At 46.1% G+C, this 21155-nt stretch overlaps 1 protein-coding gene across 4 annotated transcripts in view; it reads left to right on the top strand.

Annotated features, from left to right (window-relative positions):
* LOC140387976 (voltage-dependent calcium channel subunit alpha-2/delta-1) overlaps positions 1-21155 on the top strand; it is an 890358-nt gene that overhangs the window by 435569 nt on the left and 433634 nt on the right. The window lies entirely within an intron of this gene.

The raw sequence follows: 21155 nt of genomic DNA, 5'->3' as shown, positions 1-21155 counted from the left end.
ATGCTCCGCTTTCCTCCCACAAGTCCCGAAAGACGCGCTGTTAGATAATTTGGGCATTCTGAATTATCCTTCCGTGTACCCGAACAGGCGCCGGAGTGTGGCGACTAGGGGCTTTTCACAGTAACTTCATTGCAGTGTTAATGTAAGCCTACTTGTGACAAGAAAGATTATTATTATAAGTGGCCAGAATCCCAAGGTTACACTTGTGAACTGCAAGGAGGTGTTCAGCAGGGTGATTCGTCCAATCTGTATGGCTCATGGGGAAGTAAAGTCGGGACTATGACGTAGGCCTGCTTATGTTAACTGAGTAAATGCAGTTTAATTTCTGTATCCACTGCCTCGAGATCTGTATTTTGTTTTTGTATTTTGTGTACATTGTGCTCATAATGATGGCCTGGATTTTTGCAAATTATGGCGAGTTTGTGGCATATCTATAATGATGATGAACTCCTGATCTGGAATTCCCAACCCCATATCTGTCAGAACCCAAACTCAGCAGGATTATTTGATCTCAGTGCTGAGATCATACAGACTCCATTTTCACTGGAGCAAGGACCTTAGCCCGCAATGTGTTAGTTATGATTTTTTAGAGTTGATGCAAATGCTCATGGTGGGCAGATAAAGTCTGTAGAACTGTCAAGCTGTCAATTTTTAAAATAGCCATCCTATAAAAATGGAAAAGAATTGCCTGACAGTTGAATTTCTTTTCCATAGGTATTTGTTGACATAACACTTAAGTGCTGTCATTCTAGCATACGACCATAAGATAAAGAAGCTGGATTAGGCCATTTAGCCTTTTGAGTCTGCTCCACCATTCGATCATGGCTGATATATTCCTCATCCTCATTCTCTTGCCTTCACCCATAATCTCTGATTCCCTTATTAATCAGGAAATCCCCTTCTTAATCAAGAACACCAGATTTGTGCTTGATGTGCTGTTACCCACAGGGCTACAGACAAATAGCTTGAAGGGGAATTAGACAGAATAGTTCTTTCTTCGAACATAAGAACATAAGAACTAGGAACAGGAGGAGGCAATTTAGCCTCTTGAGCCTGCTCCACCGTTCAATACGATCATGGCCTCAACTCCACCATCCGTTCCATTCTCCGTAACCCTTCAACCCATTACTAATTGAAAATCTTTCTACTCTTCCTTAAATTTACTCACTGTCCCAGCATCCACTGCACTCTGGGGTAGTGAATCCACAGATTTGCTACCCTTTTGGAGAAGTAGTTTCTCCTCATCTCCGTTTTAAATTTTCCTACCCCTTATCCAGAGACTATAACCTCTTATTCAAGAGAATGCATCCACTCCGTGTTCACTTTATCCAGACCTTTTATCAGAAATACCTCAATTTGAACTCCCCTCATTCTTAGAGTATAGGTCTAAACTTCTCAATCTCGCTTCATAAGACCGACCCCGCAACTCTGGAATCAATCTGGTGAACCTCCTCTGAACTGCCTCCGATTCCACTAGATCATTCCTCAGAAAACGGGACCAAAACTGCGCACAATGCGGCAGGTGCGGTCTCACCAATGCTGTGTACAGTTGCAACATTATTCATGCTTGACTGCTATCTACAACAATTAACACCATGGCACCTGTAAATTCACAGATCGAATGACAGCTTGAAGATCTTATTAAGGGATTAGTTGTCTTTGATATGGGGTTATGAAGGCAACTCTGTTTTGATAAGGGACTAAATACTTGAGAGGATTTAACTGTTTGAATGGGTTTCATGAATGGAAGTGATTTTTAAAATATGTTTGTAATACATATTTGGAATCTTACTTTTTAAAATCTCGCCAATGCTTGTGAAGTCTGCCAGTGGTGGATAATGGGTAAGTCGGCATGGAGCTGGTAAGGGCAAAGGTTGGGGATCATGAAGTGGCATGAATTAACAGTTAAGTTAGCATAGGAACCATAAAAGGCCACATGGTAGGATGGGGTGGTCATAAGGTAGCACTAGGTTGGCATAAAGAATATAAGGAGCTGTGGGATCGGTGGGGGGCATGGGTTGGCATGAATTGGCAGGTATGGGATGTGGGTGAGGTCTTTGAGGCCTACCGGCTTAATGTTTAAGAAAGAAACTGAGATGAAATTCCAAAGAACCAAGCTGGGCCATTTAAGCAGCCCATCTCAATCCTCAAAAGCCCCCATGGCCACCTACAACCTGTACCTGGTGTCGGTGGGGGCGACTCCATGCCGCACCTGCCCATCCGCTGCATGAAGATCCTGCCATTCGAGGCACTTTTACCAGTTTGGGTGCAGTGAGCTAGGAGGCTTCCAGATCTGCGTCCCTGCCCTGGCAATGAAAATTCCGGCGTATGTTAAGAATGGAACATTTTCTACTGCCAGTGTTAGCATTGAGGATCCTAGCTCAGGTGTAACAACTGTAATTAATTTGTTTAATGTCTCATTTAGAATTGAGTTGAGGCGGCACATTCCATGCACTCCAGCTCCCCCGGCCCCGTGCTGTTAAGTTGAAGGGAGCCAGTCAAGGGGAAAAATAGCCAAAAGGTCATTAATGGGTTTGAGGTGGTGGTTGGAGACAGTAGCTAGATTTTCACATCCCAGGGACTGGTAATCCTGCCTCCGAGAGATGCCAGTTTATCAGAGGATGGCAGCTCTTCAGTACTTCAGGAAAGAGGCAAGTATAGTTGGATTGGAATCTGGGTAAGTGTTTGGGGGTGTTGCTAGGTGCCAAGCTGACATGCCCTGTGGGGAGAGGCCAATGGACGCAGAGCAACCTGGGTGATAAAACCTTGGATGTGGGAGGCCCATTATAGGACAGTCCTCCTCTGCCCCACATTGGCCCATGCAGGAAAACCTGCCAGGCTGGCTGCTTGGCGTGCATCTCTTCCGCCGCAATTTAATCCCAGATGTGGTGGAAGAGGCCTTTTAGTGGGCATTCATTGACTGCTTGAGGGCTTCAACTGTCCCCACTGGCTAGCACCCCCCCCCCTCCCCCTCCATCCCTTCCTCTTGCTGGTCTAATTGTAGTGGGAACAGGAGTGGCTCAGGCTGCCTACTGGTTTTAACAAGCATCCCTTCCTTTAAATCTGCTGGTGGGGAGCATAACATTTCATGGTTACCCCATCTCATTTCAGGTATAATCATAGTCAGCAGACAGAGTAGACTTCTATTGCATCTGGGTGGCTTGAATTTGGGTCGATTTCACAGAATCCATTTGCTCTCCTCTCCCAGATATGTGCCCTATTCATGTGCTACAGATCAATACATGAAAATAACCTAAACCCCCTGTTAGTCAATTAAATGCATCTGCGCATGGATCTGTGGCCTGCACAGAAATGCATCACAGTGCGAACAACTCCAGGGGTGAAATTCTTCGGTATCAGCGCGATGTCCGCCGACCGGCGCCAAAACCGGCGCAAATCAGTCGGGCATCGCGCCGCCCCAAAGGTGCGGAATGCTCCGCATCTTTGGGGGCCGAGCCCCAACTTTAAGGGGCTAGGCCCGTGCCGGACGAATTTCCACCCCGCCAGCTGGCGGAAAAGGCCTTTGGTGCCCCACCAGCTGACGCGGAAATGACATCTCTGGGCGGCGCATGCGCGGGAGCGGTAGCGGGCGCTCACGGCATTCCCGCGCTTGCGCAGTGGAGGGAGTCTCTTCCGCCTCCGCCATGGTGGAGACCGTGGCGAAGGTGGAAGGAAAAGAGTGCCCCCATGGCACCTCCCCCCCCCCCCACCCCCCGGGGGCCAGATTGCCCCTCGCCTCCCCCAGGACCCTGGAGCCCGCCCGCGCCGCCTTGTCCCGCCGGTAAGAGAGGTGGTTTACTCCACGCCGGCGGGACAGGCATCCTAGCAGCTGGACTTCGGCCCATCCGGGCCGGAGAATCACGGGGGGGGGGGGGCCCGCCAACCGGCACGGCGCGATTCCCGCACCCGCCGAATCTCCGGTGCCGGAGAATTCGGCAATCGGCGGGGGCGGGATTCATGCCAGCCCCCGGCGATTCTCCGACCCGGCGGGGGGTCGGAGAATCGCGCCCCAGATAGGTGTACTTGAGAAATCCACATGGGTAGAGATTCTGTTCATCAGCTATGGGCCACACATTAACTGTCTGTAGACGTTTGCGAGGGGGCAAGGTCAATTTATTCACAAGCACTGAGACAAATAGTTGGCAAGATCAACGCTTGACAACTACCAACTGTTCACTGGGTAATTACTTAAATGAAACATGCTTAAACCATGTAGCTTACCAGTCCACACTAGTAAGCTTCTTGCTGTTGATCTCATTAAGGCCAAACTCGTCTTATTCTACTGGGATCATAACCCAAAGGGAATCTTGATCATCTCACTAAGTGCCTCCTTCCTTGCATATTAATTGGGATTTGGTTCATTACCTTATACATTTTACATACTTGACATGCCACACAAAGAACTGCCACCTTTTATTTACTTCAAAACCCTGAGCGCATCTCAACTTGAATACTGATGAAAGTGATAGTTCATTTGCAGTCGGAGCCACGTCTATGGCAGTATGGTTGGTTCAGCCGTACAGGGGTCACAAAGATGACTGAAAGAACACCAATGATAGATTCAATAGTTAGAGGAACAAAGAGGCATTTTTGCCGCTGTAGATGTGTTGCCTCCCTGATGCCAGGGCCCAGGGTGTCGCTGAACAGTGCAGAGCACCGAGAGGAGAGGACGAACAGCCAACAGTCGTGGTCCACATCAGGCTCAGCAATAAAGGCAGAAAGAGGAGTGTGGTTCTGGACACTAGGTTTATGGAGCTAATAATAATAATCGCTTATTGTCACAAGTAGACTTCAATGAACTTACTGTGAAAAGCCCCTAATCGGCAAATTCCAGCGCATGTTTGGGGAGGCAGTACGGGAATTGAACCCGCGCTGCTGGCCTTGTTATGGATTATAAGCAGCTGTTTAGCCCACTGTGCTAAACCAGCTAGGTAGGAAATTGGCAAACAGGATCTCAACAGTGTAGTGCAGGGAGTTAATAGATGGGATATGCTCATGTATGACATAGAAGATGATGATGTACCACCGACACTAATCAGCCATGTGTGAGACTCTCAAGAGAGAGAGGTTGGAATCATGCCTAAGCATTATGTGCCTACTTTGTAACCTATTCAGAAGTAGTGCCGATATACAAGTGTTAAGCAGATACCAGAGTATGTCTACAGTCTGTTTAAGAATGAGGCTTCGAATCCAAGGCTGAAGCACTCGCAGCTCAGGACAAAAAGGAGTGATCTTCGGATGACTCCAGGTGCCACTTGGAAGTGAGTATAGCTATAGGAAGAAAAAGCCGAAAAGTGGGTGGCTGGAATGATGGTGGAAGAGGGAATATTGCAAAATTGGGATCAGCTCTGAACCAAAGTAGACATGATGGGCCGAATGCACTCCACCTGTGCTGTAATCATTCTGCCCTTTGTAACGTGTGTGTTGAATTTTGAGTCTTAAATAATAGTTATGTGAAATGTGTTTGTATGGTGATAGACTTGAGGTGGAATTTCCAATTGCCTTCGGCTACACTTTATCCGCAAACCCCTCCTCAAAACTAACTCAAGTTGATGGTATATAATTTGATTTTGAATATTCCATCTGACCGTGATACTCAGCTGCTGACCTATCTTCCCTGTTGCAGTTAATTTGACTTTCTTGAGTTTTAGTTTGGTTACGTAAGTATTCTTCCCTCTGCGTCAGAACGTCTTTGGTTCAAGTCTCATTGCAAGACTTGAGCCGTTACCAATGCTGATGCCAATGCCACCTCTCTTATCTTTCCCTCACCGCCCCCCCCCCCCCCCCCCCAACCCCCCAATTGCAGGTTGACGACACCTCATGACAGGGTCACCGGCCATTCGCTGCCGGCGGGATTCTCAGGCCTCGGCTGAGAACAGCTGTTCCTCAAGCTTAAGTTGATTGGAGCAGTACAGGAGGCCGAGGACAGAGAGGGTCAGCTTGAGAGCAAGATAGAGCGTTGAAATGATTTTGAAGTGGTCAGCTAGATACTGGCAGTACTTAACTGTCAATGGTCAATGTAGTCCAGGAGTTGTCACTTTTCTGGGGGGTTCTCTTTATTTTGCGGGTTTTGCTATTTATTTAGCAGGTCTCTGTGCAGAGGTCTATTTATTTAGGAGATCTCTGGATGGGGTCTCTTTATTTAGGGGGTGTCTCTGTGGGGTGGGAGGTTGCAAGTCGGGTCACCCTCGTACTGGCGGGTAGGGGTGGATCCAGAAAATCCAGGGATGAGGGGCTGAATTATGCTGCTGGGTGTGAGGGGGGGTGGGAGGCTAAACTGCACAGCGGGGGGTGCTAAATTGCGTAGCAGGGGGGCGCTGATTTGTGATGCTGGGACTTTGGTCAGCCGCAGGACCACACTATCGGGCTGCCCGCTCAAAATGGCAGCCTGATAGCGTGATTCTCTGAGGAATCCCTTGCAATCCCCACTACGCATAAATTTGCACGCCTAAGGATTGGGAACCGCTTCCTCATTCGCACTCTCAGGGTGAATGCAAATCAGATGCAATTCAGCTCCAGCGGAAGAACATAGGGCGGGATTCTCTGAAAATGGGGCTAAGTCCCCACGCCGGCGGGAAAACCGGCGGCAACCGCTCCAGCGTCAACGGCCCCCCAAGGTGAGGAATTCTCACCTTTCTAGGGCCTAGGTTGCCGCCGGAGTCGTCCCCGCTGCTCCAGCCGGTGCCAAAGGGCCGGCGTGATCTCGCGCACGCGCGGAGCAGCCGGCATATTTCCACGCATGCGCGGGGGTTCTCTTCTCTGAGCCGGCCCCCGGGCAATATGGCGGAGCTCTACAGGGGCCCAGTGCGGAGGAAAGAAGGCCCCCACGGAAACAGCTCACCCGCAGGATTGGTAGGGCCAGGCCACCGTGGCCCCCCCACCCCTGGGGTCGTATCCCCCCCCCCCCCCCCCCCCAGGACCACCCACGCATACTTACCTGCCAGGACCCGCCGTGCCTGAGGTATATAATTCACGCCGGCGGGACTGGCCTAAACTGGACGGCCACTCGGCCCATCAGGGCCCGGAGAATCGTCAGGGGGGCCAATGTCAACGGCCCCCGACCGGCGTGGCGGGAATCCCGTCGGCCCCTGAAAAATGGCACTGGAAAATAGGGCAGCCGACGTCAGGGCGGCGGAGTGGGATTCGCGCCTCCCCCGGAGATTCTCCGACACGGCGCAGGGTCGGTGAATCACGGCCATCGTCTCCCAAACGGAAAACTTTGCTGGCTGTCTTTTGATTGACATGTTAAACAAAGGCTCTGGCGTGGCTTTGCCGCTGCCGGTAGTGGGGTTTCCGATCTGGCAGAGAATCAAGCATAGAGCACAATTCTGCGCCGATCCCGTTCTGATGCTCTGGTCCCTGCTGGTTGCAGCAGCGAGCTAAACACTTGCGCCAGCAAGCGGATGCAAATAGGTCATTTGAATCAATTTGCCTCCAATGAATGGCTGGAAGCCTGAATCTCCTGTCCCTGCCTCTCGACCAGGATCCCCTCAGGCATCGATTGGTGTAAGTGTCTCCAAGCGTGGCTTTGACGCGGTAAACCCCGCAGTGGGTCAAGAGGATACTATTTAATGTTGTCGCCCCAAAAATCCACCACGGAGCATCCTCTTCTCCCCCCCCCCCCAGCCCCTTCCCCACAAGGTAACTCCTGCCCACCTCACACATCTGCCAAAGGTCCCCTAACAGTCACTCCTGCCTGGGAGCGAAAGAGCAGTCCATGCAGATACTGTGAAAAGTCACTGCTTTTTCACTTACCAGCGTCTTTCATCTGCTGCCTCACCAGCTGCCTCAGAGTGTAGAAAGCAGCATCTGTTACTCCATAGAACCGTGACTTTTCACTGCTTCTGCCTGGACTGCACTTTAGTTTCCAGGCATGGGTGACTGGGTTTGGGGTCTCTGATAGGCAGGGTGTCTCTGTTATGGCGGGATCACTGTTGGGGGTCTAGTGGGGGGGGGGTTGGGTCATCCTCATGTCTGCATGCCGTGAGGGCGGCAAGTGGCTCAGTGGTTAGCACTGCTGCCTCACGGCACTGAGGACCCGGATTCGAATCCCGGCCGTGGGTTACTGTCCGTATGGAGTTCACACATTCTCCCCGTGCCTGCGTGGGTTTCGCCCCCACAACACAGAGATGTGTAGGTAGGTGGATTGGCCACACTCAATTGTCCCAGAATTGGAAAAACAATAATAATTGGGCACTCTAAATTTGTTTTAAGTGTCTGCATGCTGGGACAGGGCAGAGAGGGAGAAGGATGCCCCTAACTGTTAGTGGGGTTGAGCAGTATTTGCATGGTGAGTGGGGGGGGGGGAGAAGGGGGGCCGGCAGCTGGACCCCTGCATCAGGCCGCCCGCTGAAAATGTGGCCCAATACTGGGGTTCCGATGGTTGCCTATCGTCGTAATATTTGTAGGGATTTCCTGTGCTCAAATTGGTTGACATGTTTTCCCAGCCAACAACAGCAACTACACTTCCAACAGTGATTAATTTGGTTGTAAATTGTTTTATATTGTCCCAAGGATGTGGAAGGCCAATGAAATTTATAACAGCAGCTTTGTTCATGTTTAAGAAGTACCACAAAATAAGGTTGTAAAATGCTGCTTGCCAAAATCCATTTAGGAAACAAGATTTGACATAAAACAGAACATTGTCAAAACAAACCATGTGGCATTTGGCATCCTGCAATTCTTGTGCTATTTCTGAAGACGGAGAGCTTCTACTTCATCATCTTCATTTTCTTTATCATCATCATCTTTTACTGGAACCTGCCACAATACTGATTGATCACTCTTCTCAATGTCCTCCTGCCAGTCACCCCATTCATTCATCTTCCAATCTACTGTGGTTAAGTCTCTCTTGCTGCATTTCTCCATGTGGCTTTGGGCTTTCTTCTTCTCCTGTTTTCTGGCAGTCCCATCTCCATCACTCACTTCACCACTTTTCCTCTTTAACTTCACAACAAAGGGGAATTTATTTATAGAATTAACAGTGCCGATGGAGGCCATTCGGCCCATTGAGTCTGCACCGGCCCTTGGAAAGAGCACCCCACTTAAGCCCACACTTCCACCCTCTCCCCGCAACTCAGCAACCCCACCTAACCTTTTCTTTGGACACTAAGGGCAATTTAGCGTGGCCAATCCGTCTAACTTGCACATCTTTGGACTGTGGGAGGAAACCGGAGCACCCGGAGGAAACCCACGCAGACACGGGGAGAACATGCAGACACTGCACAGACAGTGACCCAAGCCAGGAATCGAATCTGGGACCCTGGAGCTGCGAAGCAACTGTATTAACCACTGTTCTACCGTGAAACGGTATCAATCCCTTCTTGCTACCCCCTCTCCCCTCCGATGCTCCCATCATTGTATTTATTCCAGATATTGTCCTGCCTTGTCATCGCAGCATCTGTATCTTATTTGTATTCAGTCATTGTTCCCCTCTTGCTGATTTTGCCCACGTTTCTCCACGATAGAACAAGGCTGGTCTAACGACCATCTTGTAGATTCTTCCTTTCAGTTTTAGTGACTATTTTCCGTCGCCGAGCACTCCACCCTCTTCTTCAAGTTTCTTCAATCAGAGCAACTCATTTGCTTAATTTCCATTTCCATACTTACGATTTCTGCCAACCCTGACTCCAATTACTTGAAACTCCTTTTCCCCCCAAGTCTTCACCCATAATCTTTACACCTTTAAAGTGACCCTCTTACTGAGGCTTAAACTGACGCTTCGTAGATTGGATCTTTGATCTACTGACCTTCATACCTCCGCCTTGCTGTGCGTTTCTTCTGTTCTCCAGGCACACAGGAAAATGGGGCACTCAAACTTCAATTTGACCTCGGGGATTTACATGACTTGAGCGGCTGGAGCTCAAGCTTCATGATGCACTTAAACACCTTAGCATATTATGTTGATCACCAAGAATCATCTACATGTTCCAACAATTGTACTGGATAGTGATAAACACACAGGACTGAAAGTATTGAAAATTCAAGAAAGAATCTACTGAGTCATGATTAGTCAGGTCCAAAATGGTCAGCGTACGTTTTTTTGGACACTATTTTCCTACAATATTTTGTACTGCTTTTCTGCTGTGCCCGTATTGGATATCAGCCATGTTCATCTATACTCTGCCCCAAACCAGCACGTTATGACTTGCAGTGGGAGCCCTACCAATGGAACCATAAGTAGTGGGGCGGAGTGGGGGGGATCCCCGCTCTGGTAGCAGTGGGTCCTGGGGCCACATCGTGTCAGACTGCTGCTTGAGATGGCTGCTTGCCTTCCAAAAGCTGCCTGCCAATCAGGATGCCACAAGTCAGCAGCCTTGGAGCAGCACCAGAGGGGGGCATCAATAGATGTGTATCCTCACACCAGGTAAGTGAGGCGTGGCAGTGCTGTGGTCAGTCAGGCAGGCCCACTGATGGGGCGTTGGTGATGGTGAGGAACAATGTTGGTGAGGGCAGGTGGCACTTTGCTGCCAAGAGCCCCTCCATGCACCAAAGAGTATCCAAGTGGAAATGCCAACCTTGAGCATGCTGGGAGATCATCACAGTATGCCTCCTGTTCTGGGCTGGGGTAAAGGTCTTAATCGCCTACTTAAGTAGCTAATTTGGGCTCTGGGCAGGAAGGACATCATCTGCCTGTCACTGGGGATGATGTTCACACCACCCCTGCCTCACCGTACCATTTTATGGTCTGCACCCCCCCCCCCCCCCCCCCCCCCCCAGCCCCAAAGCTTTTCCCCAGAGGGCTGGGGATATACAACTTTTTTTCATTGTGGTGTATAACATGCTTCAGCTGAAAAGCTCTTAAAAGCAGCAGTTATTAAATTATAGTTGGCCTGAGCATGAAAGTTAAACATTATAAGAAACTCCAGGGCCTAAACTCGGCAGATCTATTTTGCATGAAGTTTATTTCTGTTTCAGAGGCCCATGCATGCATAACACAATGGGCTTTTTACATTGATCTCCTTGCTGTAGAGAATGGGAAAAAATAATGGACGAGATTGATTACAGAGCACTTTAATTGGCTTCATGCCGACATCCAGTTATCGATGAGGAAAGGGAAAATGGCCATTAGGGACTTCAGCATTTGTCATTCAGAGGTCAAGATGAGTTCAAATGATTCCGCTGAAGCTCATGTTACAGACAGGGGAGGAGAGGTAAACTGAAACCCCCAATTCTCTTCAATTCTGTCTGTAATCAGTGCGGTTTAGTTTTGAAAAGATAGATGTGTGTGTTTCTAAACCCCTGTTGGTGTATGCTCAAATTAAAAAGTGTCGGCAGCAGACTTTTGTGGGTTTAAACAAAGAGGATTGTTATTCACACACTCAACGCGATCCAAACACTATGTCAGTCACACACCACACCCTCAACAAAGTTACAGTTGAAGAAGATAGTGCACTTCTTCAAGTATTTAACCAAAATAATAATTAACGGTTCACATACCATACCGAATCGAGTGAAGAATGGAACTTTCTTTCCCACTTTTGAATTGTAGCTGGGGTCAGATATTGGGATTTCTGAAGGATTCCTTTGAAGAGAAGACTTCAGTAGGTTATGACATCAGGCTGTTGTACCTGGTGGTCCAATTTCTTTACAGGTGAACTCAAGACTTTGGAGTCAGTATGGGAGGCTTTTAAAACTATTTTTAAGTTTCATGGTTCTTATAAGGCAAATGTGGCACAATTTCTTCTGCAGTTGCTGTCTGTTTGGTCTGTTCCAGGGACTCTTCTGAGTTTTGGGATAAAAGGATTTCAGTATCAGGGAACCAGTTTCATTCACGTGATCATTGGCCATTGATATAAAATAAAAGATAGATGGTGCTCTTTCAAACTTAGCTTGTGGATAACTGGTCTTGTCAGCTTTCTTTTGTTACATTGCAAACCTAGTTCTGTGTTTTAGAGTAAACCTCAAGGTATGAATTCCATAAAGCATATCCACTCAAGGGGCGGAGGAAGTGGTTGGGGGGGGGGGGGGGTGGTCAGTAAGATTCAATTCCAGAGACGCCTTAACAGTTCATCAATGTCTATTTAAGAAAGGTCAGTTCCATAGTTTTTCATATGAACGCAGTCTATGTTCAAAGTTATAAATATGACATGCCTTTAAATGACCATGAAATATCACTTTCAAAAAGATGGCAGTGCACACAATCTCAATCTGTCTCCTTCTCGTTGGCGTTTGCATATACGTGTTAAAGTAATTGATTTTGTGAATAATATAGACTGTGTCTCAGTCCTAAGACTGATCTAAAACTCTAACTTGGTGTTTGTCCATTACGGGAGTAGGTTAATTATCTCCATCACTGTTTAACTGTACGTATTTTAAATAAGTAAGAATTGATCCAGTCCTGGCAAATTATCAAATTTAAGGACAGCCATTCCTCCTAGTACCACCTCTTTATCAATTTGTATCCATTCAGTGCCTCAATTACCATTTCCTTCACTCTTAGAATGGCAGCACCTTCTTCCTTGGCAAAGACAGATGCAAAGTACTCATTTAGTACTCAAGAATGCCCTCTCCCTCCATGTGTAGATCATCTTTTTTTAGTCCTGAATGGAGTTGAATGTAATTGGCACATACGTGGACATTCCATGTGCACATGTATTGAAACCTTTCAGAATGATGGTGTAAATTGTTTGGACAGTTTCTAAAAACCTCAACCAATATCTGAGTCAGTTGAATCCTCTCCCTCTGCACAACCTGTGAGCTGCCTCTTGGGCCATTTCTGGTGCACGCAGCTTGCTGGTTATAAAAGAAAATGAGGCCGGCAGTCCACTTTACTATGGTCCTGCTGCTGGTTTTGTTAGGCATGTGTGTGCGGAGCGCACTGCTTTGAGGTTGTATCTGATTAAGGGGTGATCCAGTTTCTAGGCCATAAATGTTTTCGCTCATACAACGAATGGAAAAAACATATAGATGAGCAAATGTTGTCTTGCCAGCTTTTAGCGATTCAGAATGATTAAGCACACCATCATAAGGTGACAATTAATGAAAGGGCTGGACCCACTAGCAGGAATGCTAAGAATATCTTACAGAGAAGAATAGAGAAATATCAGAAATGCATAAATACTTTGCCAAACAAGGTCAGCGACATTCACAAAGGATCTTGGGGGTAGAGGAATTACCCATCGGAAGATGACACTTTCCGGGCAATTCCCTCCGAGGTCTGCATGTCGGGATTTTCACACGGTCTCAATGTCTTCAGTCAAACATCTCTGGTGACTGGTGATCGAGAGAGTGGACGATTTGGCTCCCCATCTCCACCAGGAAGCTCAGAGTTAGCCCATTGTTTAGTTTTCAATACTTCCCATGTTTACCTTATAAAACAAGCACAGGCCACCCTTTAATTTTCAATTACTTCAGATGTTTACCAGCTTCTCGAACCAGGTGTTTTCGCTTATCCTACGTTTCAAAACTTCAATCTTCAAACTAAAAGTTATACTCAGAACAACACAGACTTGTAAAATTAGGTTTTTCAAAACAAGTATAATTTCAATTTAAAAAAAAATCATTGATTGCCTCTGCTTCCACCACCTTTGTGTGTAGCGAGTTCCACATGATTACCATTTGGTGCTTAAAATAAGTTCTTCCTCATATTTCCCCCTCTTATCCAAACCCATTCCGAGTCCTTAATTGTACCATAACCATGTAATGGGTGAAGTGCTTCTTTTGATGGCTGGATTCTTTGCCACCCGTCACTGGTAGGGGAGTTCCCGATGCGGCAGTGAATCTTGCGCCGGGGGGGGGGTAAAAGGGCGCCCAACCTGTTCCAATGCTCCAGTGCCCTGCTGGCAGTTGTATTGAGGTTTGTGCCCACGCCAGCGGGCGGATGCATCCTATTAATGGGCTGGACACCAGATCCTCCACTCCTCCGTGATGCTCGGCCCTCTGGGCCGGATTCACATGGGTGTGTGTTGATGCAAGTATTTGCCAGTGTGATCCAGATACTGTGGACCTCACAGTGGGCCAAGGGGATAAGTGTTTAAAGCAGATGCCCCTAAAGTCTACTGGAGGGCCCCTCCCCCCTCACAATGCAAATCCTGCCCATCGGACCCCCCATATCAGAGAGCCCCCCCGATCAGTCACCTCTGCCTGAAAGCTAAAGAGCAGTCCAGGCATAAACAGTGGGAAAAAAAAATCACTGTTTTTTTCACTCACCTGTCCCTTATACCTGCTGCCTCAGATAGATGTCTAGAAAGTGGCATCTGTTACCTTCTAGAAAGCCAAAACCACATCACAAATCGTCATGCCCCTTCAGATACTTTGATCTGCAAGGCTTCTATTCACTTCAATTACAGCCTACTAAAGTTGTTTCTCTTTGACAGCTTTCAGACAGCCAGATATCTGGATTTTTTATTTTAATTTCACGTCACGCTTGAATGCATCTCAAGTAGCCTGCTTTGAACATAGCCACAATGTTTATAAACTATTGTTAAGTACTTTCACTTCCTCTTTTTCTCAGCAGAAAGCACTGAACTGCTTTGGATGTCAGGAACTGTCAATCACAGCTAGATGTTTATGAACATTGTGGTTAGGTTCACAGGAGGCTACTTGAGATGCATTGAAGCATGAAGGGAAATGAAAATGTGGGTGGTTGGATCACCCTCATGTGTGCGGCTGTGGGGGGGGGGGGCGGGACCCATCAATTTCTGTGGTTGGCAGAGGATGCACCTACTTGTCAGCTGGAGTGGGCCGCATTTACTTTGTGGGGGAGGGGGGCCAGTTGCCGGACCTTGCTATTGGGCCGCCAGCTCAAAATGGTGGCCCAATAGTTGGATTCAAGACGGAATCCTTTATGATCCCCACCGTGCATAAATTTGCTTGGCAAAGGAGATTGAATTGTTTATGGGTGCCACTCGTAGCGCCTTCACAAACCAGAAGCAATTCAGCTCCAACGAGGGAACATATACTCCCAAATGGAGAATCCAGCCCCCGATGATTTTTTCCCAACTCTCAGTAGACACAGGCAATTATTACATTTTAAACGGCTGGATATTTAAATAATTTCTGCTTGAGTTTTACAGACCTTCTCCACCCTTCAAGGGCATTCACGTCGACTCTGAAAATGTTGTAGCTCCCACATGCATGATAAGGCCCTCAATACAGTGAAAATGAGCATTGTTTGAACTCAGCGCTGAATTCAAATGCCCCTGGCTGAATATGACTATCACACCCTGCCTCCTTCCCCCACCAGTGAAAATGTAATCTGTTGAAAATGGAGGTGGGACTTCAAATCCGGTCCCACATGCCATTTTGGAATGCCCACCGAGTCTCCAAGACTCCAAAAATCCAGGCCATTATCTCTATACGTGAAGCCCTAGATCCCATATCCTTCTCTAACTACTCTCTCAATTTGTCCTGCTACCCTCAATGATTCATCGCTCTTCCCCTGCGCTCTTTATCATAACATGATATTTATTCTATATTGCCTTTCCAAACTCCTTCTGCCAATATGCATCACCTCACACACAAGGTATTGCAATTTCAAAAGTTCTTCAGAAATGGGAATTGTATCGAAGGATGGACGATGGCATATGCTGCACCACTGTTTAGCAAAATGAGAATTTAAAAGATTAAACATAATAATGTTAATTATACAGCAAAAGACTGCAAAAATGAATCAGAAAACGTGAGGCTAATGAAATCACATTCCTTAAAAAAAGTCCAACGTGCAAACAATGGGAATACAGTTACATTCAATACATTTTGGTGTTTCAAACACATTTGATAACATGCTACCTAACAAGACATGAAGATTAAGTCCTTTGGTATTAAAGATTAAGTGGTGTCATTGGTAGAACAAAAATCACTAGGTTTTTAAATCTTTGTTGAATTGACTTCTTCAAATTGACTTTATGAAATTGAACCAAATAGAGCTGATTGTTTGCGACAAGGAAGGGTGTATGGGTTTTCTGTGTCATGTCCTCGTAAAGAGAGGTGATATTATTTGAATTGAGGCTGGGAGAATTTTATCAATATTTGCAGAGAATACCAAGTGGCTCAAAAAAGACAAACACATGTAGGATTGTGCCAGATATGAATATCCACTTTCATGTAAATAAATGTGAAATAGTACATAGTGTGAAGCAACAGAATGGAAATGCAACCTGAAATACAACATTTTCAAGAAAGTAGAGGGGAAGAGTGATGGAGAGATATAAACATACTGGGAGGCCACTCGTGACTGCACTGACTACATCAACTCTTGGCTCCCCACAAGCTCAAATAAAAATATCCATCCTTTGTTTGAATGCATCCTGAGAAGAAACATTTAAAAACAACCTCCCGAATATCCCTATTGGCTTGGCAGTTGCATTTTCCTTAACTAAGTTCTGGTCATCACATTTCTGGAAGGAGGAGATACAGAACAAATTTACCAGAATGAGTGCAAGTATGAGGGCTTGCAGCAATGCAGTTGGATTGAAGAAGCCATGCTGGTTCCCCTTGGAGTAGAAGAGATTGAGGGTGAGGGGAGATTTAACAAACGTGAGAAAGACAGTTTGATAAGGGAGCCAAAGAAATGTTGTTCCCATTAGCCGATGTTGCACTGACTATGGGACGCAGAGATATGATGATGCACGGACTATGGGAGACAGAGATATGATGGTGCACGGACTATAGGACACAGAGATGCGATTTTTGGCACTGAGGGAGAACCGTTTTGCATAGTGACTTGAATGCACCTCCAATGTCATAATGTCATGGTAATTATAGCACAGAAGGTGGCCATTTGGTCCATTAAATCCTAGCCTGCAATGACCTGGAATTCATATCCATGAGGGTGGGGGAAGTGGAGATGATCACTAATTTCAAAAGGATAATGGATGGCCACTTGAAAGTAAACTTGCAGGGCAGTGGGGATGGAGTGGGGGAATGGCACTGACAGGATTGCTGCATGGAAAACCAGCTGAGGCTTGACGGGTTGACTTGTTTGTAAGAAATGAAATTGATAGCAAGAAGCGATATAGGGTCGGAAGGCATAGAATCTGTGTGGGTAGAGTTGAGGAATCACAAAGGAAAAAATATCCTAATGGGAGTTATGTACAGGTACCCTAGCAGTAGTCAGGATGTGGGGCAGAAAATAAATCAGGAGATAGAAAAGGCATATAAGAAAGGCAATATTACAGCAATCATGGGGGACTTCAATATGCAGTTGTACTGGGAAAATCCTCAGAAAATGAATTTGTAGAATGTCTATGAGATGGTGTTTTGGAGCAGCTCTTGTAGAGCCTACTAGGGAACAGGCAATTCTAGATTTGGTGATGTGTAATGAGGCAGACTTGATTAGGGAACTTAAGGTGAAGGAACCCTTAGGGGGAAGTGACCACAATATGATAGAATTCACTCTGTAGTTTGAGATGGAGAAGCTGGAATCAGATGTATGGTATGACATGAGGGAAGAAATGCTGGCCAGAGTTAATTGGAAAGGGAGCCTAGTAGGGAAGACGGTGGAACAGCAATGGCAGGGGTTTTTGGCGGTTATTTGGGAGGCACAACAGAAATTCATCCCTAGGAGGAGGAAGCATGCTAAGGGGAGAACGAGGCAACCATGGCTGACAAGGGGCGTCAAGAACAGCACAAAAGCAAAAGAAAAAGCATACAAGGTTTTGTGGGAAACCAGAGGATTGGAAAGCCTTTAAAAGCAAGCAGACAACAACTAACAAAGCAATAAGGGGGAAGAAGATGAAATATGAGTGTAAGCTAGTTAGTCATAAAAAAGAATATATAAAAGTTAGGAGAGAGGCAAGAATAGATACTGGACCACTGGAAAATCAGGCTGGAGAAGTAGTAATGGGGATGAAACAATTGGCAGAGTAACTGAATAGGTACTTTTCATCAGCCTTCGCGATGAAAGACATCAGTGGGATATCAGAACTTCAAGAGAGACACGGGGCCGAGGTGAGTGTAGTGGCCATCAATAAGGAGAAGATGCTGGCAAAGCTGAAAGATCTGAAGGTGGATAACTCACGTGGACCGGATGGATTACATCCCAGGGTTCTGAAGGAGATGGCTGAGGATATTGTGGAGGCATAGATGGTGGTATTTCAGGAATCACTGGAGTCAGGGGGGGGGGGTCCCAGAGGACTGGGAAGTGGCTAATGTAACACCCCTGTTTAAGAAGGGAGGGAGGCAAAAGATTGGAAATTATAGGCAGGTTCGCCTGACTTCAGTCGTTGATAAGATTTTGGAGTCCATTATTAAGGAGGGGATTGCGGAGTACTTGGAAGTGCATGATAAAATAAGGCTGAGTCAACATCGCTTCATAAAGGGGAGGTCATGCCTGACAATCTATTAAAATTCTTTGAGGAGATAACAAGGAAGTTGAACAAGGGAGAGACAGTGGATGTGATCTATTTGTATTTCCAGAAAGCTTTTGACAAGGTGCCTTCCAGGAGGCTGATAAATAACATAAGAGCCCATTGTGTTAGGGGCAAGGTATTGGCATGGAAAGAGGATTGGCTGACTGGCGGAAGGCAGAGAATGGGGATAAAGGGTTCTTTTTTAGGATGGCAGCCGGTGACTCGTGGTGTTCCATAGGGGTCAGTGTTGGGACCACAACTATTCACGATATACATGAGGGCATTGTTGCTAAGTTTGCAGGTGATACAAATATATATAGAGGGACATGTTGTGGTGAGGAAGTGGGAAGGCTGCAGAAGGACTTGGACAAACTAGGAGAGACGGCAAAGAAGTGGCAGATGGAATACAATGTGGAAAAGTGCGAGTTTATGCATTTTGGTCGGAAGAATAGAGGCACAAACTATTTTCTAAATGGGGAAAGGCTCGGAAATCTGTAGCACAAAAGGACTGAGGCGTCCTAGTTCAGGATTCTCTTAAGGTTAACATGCAGGTTCAGTTGGCAGTTAGGAAGTCAAATGCAATGTTAGCATTCATTTCGAGAGGACTAGAATACAAGAGCAGAGATGTATTGCTGAGCCTGTATAAGGCTCTGGTCAGACCACATTTGGAATATTGAGAGCAGTTTTGGTCCCATTATTGAAGGAAAGATTGAGAGCAGTTTTGGTCCCATTATTGAAGGAAAGATGTGCTGGCCTTGGAGTGGGTCCAGAGGAAGTTCAAAAGAATGATTCCAGGAATGAAGGTCTTGCCTTATGAGGAACGGTTGATCTGTACTCAATGGAGTTTGGAAGGATGAGGGGGATCTCATTGAAACTTACAAAATACTGAGAGGCTTAGATAGAGTGGATGTGGAGAAGGTGTTTCCACTTGAAGGAGAAAATAGAACCCGTGGGCACAGCCTCAGACTCAAGGGACGATCCTTTAAAACTGAGATGAGAAGGTTTTTCTTCAGTCAGAGGGTGGTGAATCTGTGGAACTCTTTGCCGCAGAAGGCTGTGGAGGCCAAGTTACTGAGTGTCTTTAAGGCAGAGATATATAGGTTCTTGATTAATAACGGATCAGAGGTTGCGGGGAGAAGACAGGAGAATGGGGATGAGAAACACATCAGCCATGATCGAATGGCGGAGCAGATTTGATTTGCCAAATAGCCTAATTCTGCTCCTTTATCTTACGGTCTTATGACATGGCATCCTTCTGCACCATAATTCCCATGACTTTATGACCCTTTTGGGATGCTTTAGGAATTATTTCTCTCACATTGGAAGTGCAATGCAAGCCATTGTGTCTGAATATGTGTCGGTGCAGACTCGATGGACCGAAGGGCCTCATCTGCGCTGTATTATTCTGTGATTGTGCGAATATCGATCAGTGTCCAAAACAGTTTTGTTAAACCTTTTCTAAAAATTGAAATGGGTGTGGTTGAGTGCATTATTGGATAAACTGTACATTGCCTGTCGAAGCAGGGCGCTTGATATGAAAAGCAGCATTTTCTTGCCCTATGCTGCTTAGATTCTCTTGCCCTGAAGTTCCCTGACGTATTTAAGGCCAGCTGTGCTTTCAATGTGGACAGTGACTCCGTTGTGGGAGTATTGTCGATGCAAAGTGTTGATTGTCTGGGAAAGCAGGTCTGGCTGCAGGGGAATGTGAATGCATTGTGACTGATTCTTACACTCCTGCTGCTGATCGGGAATGGCAGACCGAGTGAAGTGGAAGTATTATACTTATTCACATTTAGGTCAGATCTGAAAGTTTTATGCTTTTGTTTCTAAGTACGCAGTTTTGATCATTTATTATGTGCACCTCATTTTTTCTAAAACTTAGAAACTTATTCATCAAGATGAACAACATACAATTCTACTAGAGACGAGGAGGCATAGCTCCTAACAGTAGAATTTAACAGTTTTATACATAGCAAAATCTAAACATAAAGCTGGTGAACAATATCTGTCCTTAAAGAGAAATGTATTTTCCTATTATCCAGATGACCAAAATAAAACAATCAACTGCATTATAAGAGGGAGAGCTACACCATCAGAGACGCCACCTTTTGGAAGAATTAAAGCCTGTCCCCTCAGTTTGACAGACAAAATCCCACAACACTTTTTTGAAGGCAAATAGCATTGCATATCCTGGCCAATATATTTCCCTCAACCAGCACCAACAGAACAAATGATCTGGCCACTAATTCATGCTTTTTGTGGGAGCTTGCTGTACACAAACTGGTTGCCCGTTTCCTATGTTATAATGATGACTTTAAAGGTATTACATGAACTGCAAAATGCTTTGGGGTATTATGAAAGGTTCTAAATAAATGCAAGCTCTTACTCTCTGATTATAGTAAGAAGTCTTACAATGCCAGGTTAAAGTCAAACAGGTTTATTTGGAATCACGAGCTTTCAGAGAGTAGCGCCTTCATCAGTTGAGTCACTTGATGAAGGGGATGATCTGTGACCCAGTGGCTGAATCCTCCTTGATGGTTTGACCACCACGTAGGAGAACCATTGACTTCCCATCTGTTACATTACCCAGACGAGATCCCAATTTGTATTAGGAAATCAGACAAGACCCCAACAACTTTTACAATCTGTAAACTGTGAGGAAAGGAGACTTCTCTGCAGGAGTGATTCCACGGAAAACTAGAGATCTTTTAGATCTTTAAACAAACTTTATTATTTACACAGGATTAACCTCATTAGCATTGAAGGGGGCAAAAAACAGCTTTCCATTAACAGTTAAACAGTTCTTACAAAAAGTTTAAAAAGATTTTGGAGCTTATTTTCCCATCTACTTCTAAAATTTTA

The sequence above is a fragment of the Scyliorhinus torazame genome, chromosome 13 (genome assembly GCF_047496885.1).
Source record: "Scyliorhinus torazame isolate Kashiwa2021f chromosome 13, sScyTor2.1, whole genome shotgun sequence".
Taxonomy (NCBI): domain Eukaryota; kingdom Metazoa; phylum Chordata; class Chondrichthyes; order Carcharhiniformes; family Scyliorhinidae; genus Scyliorhinus; species Scyliorhinus torazame.
Note: the sequence above shows the minus strand (reverse complement) of the source record. Positions and strands in the feature narration are given on the sequence as shown.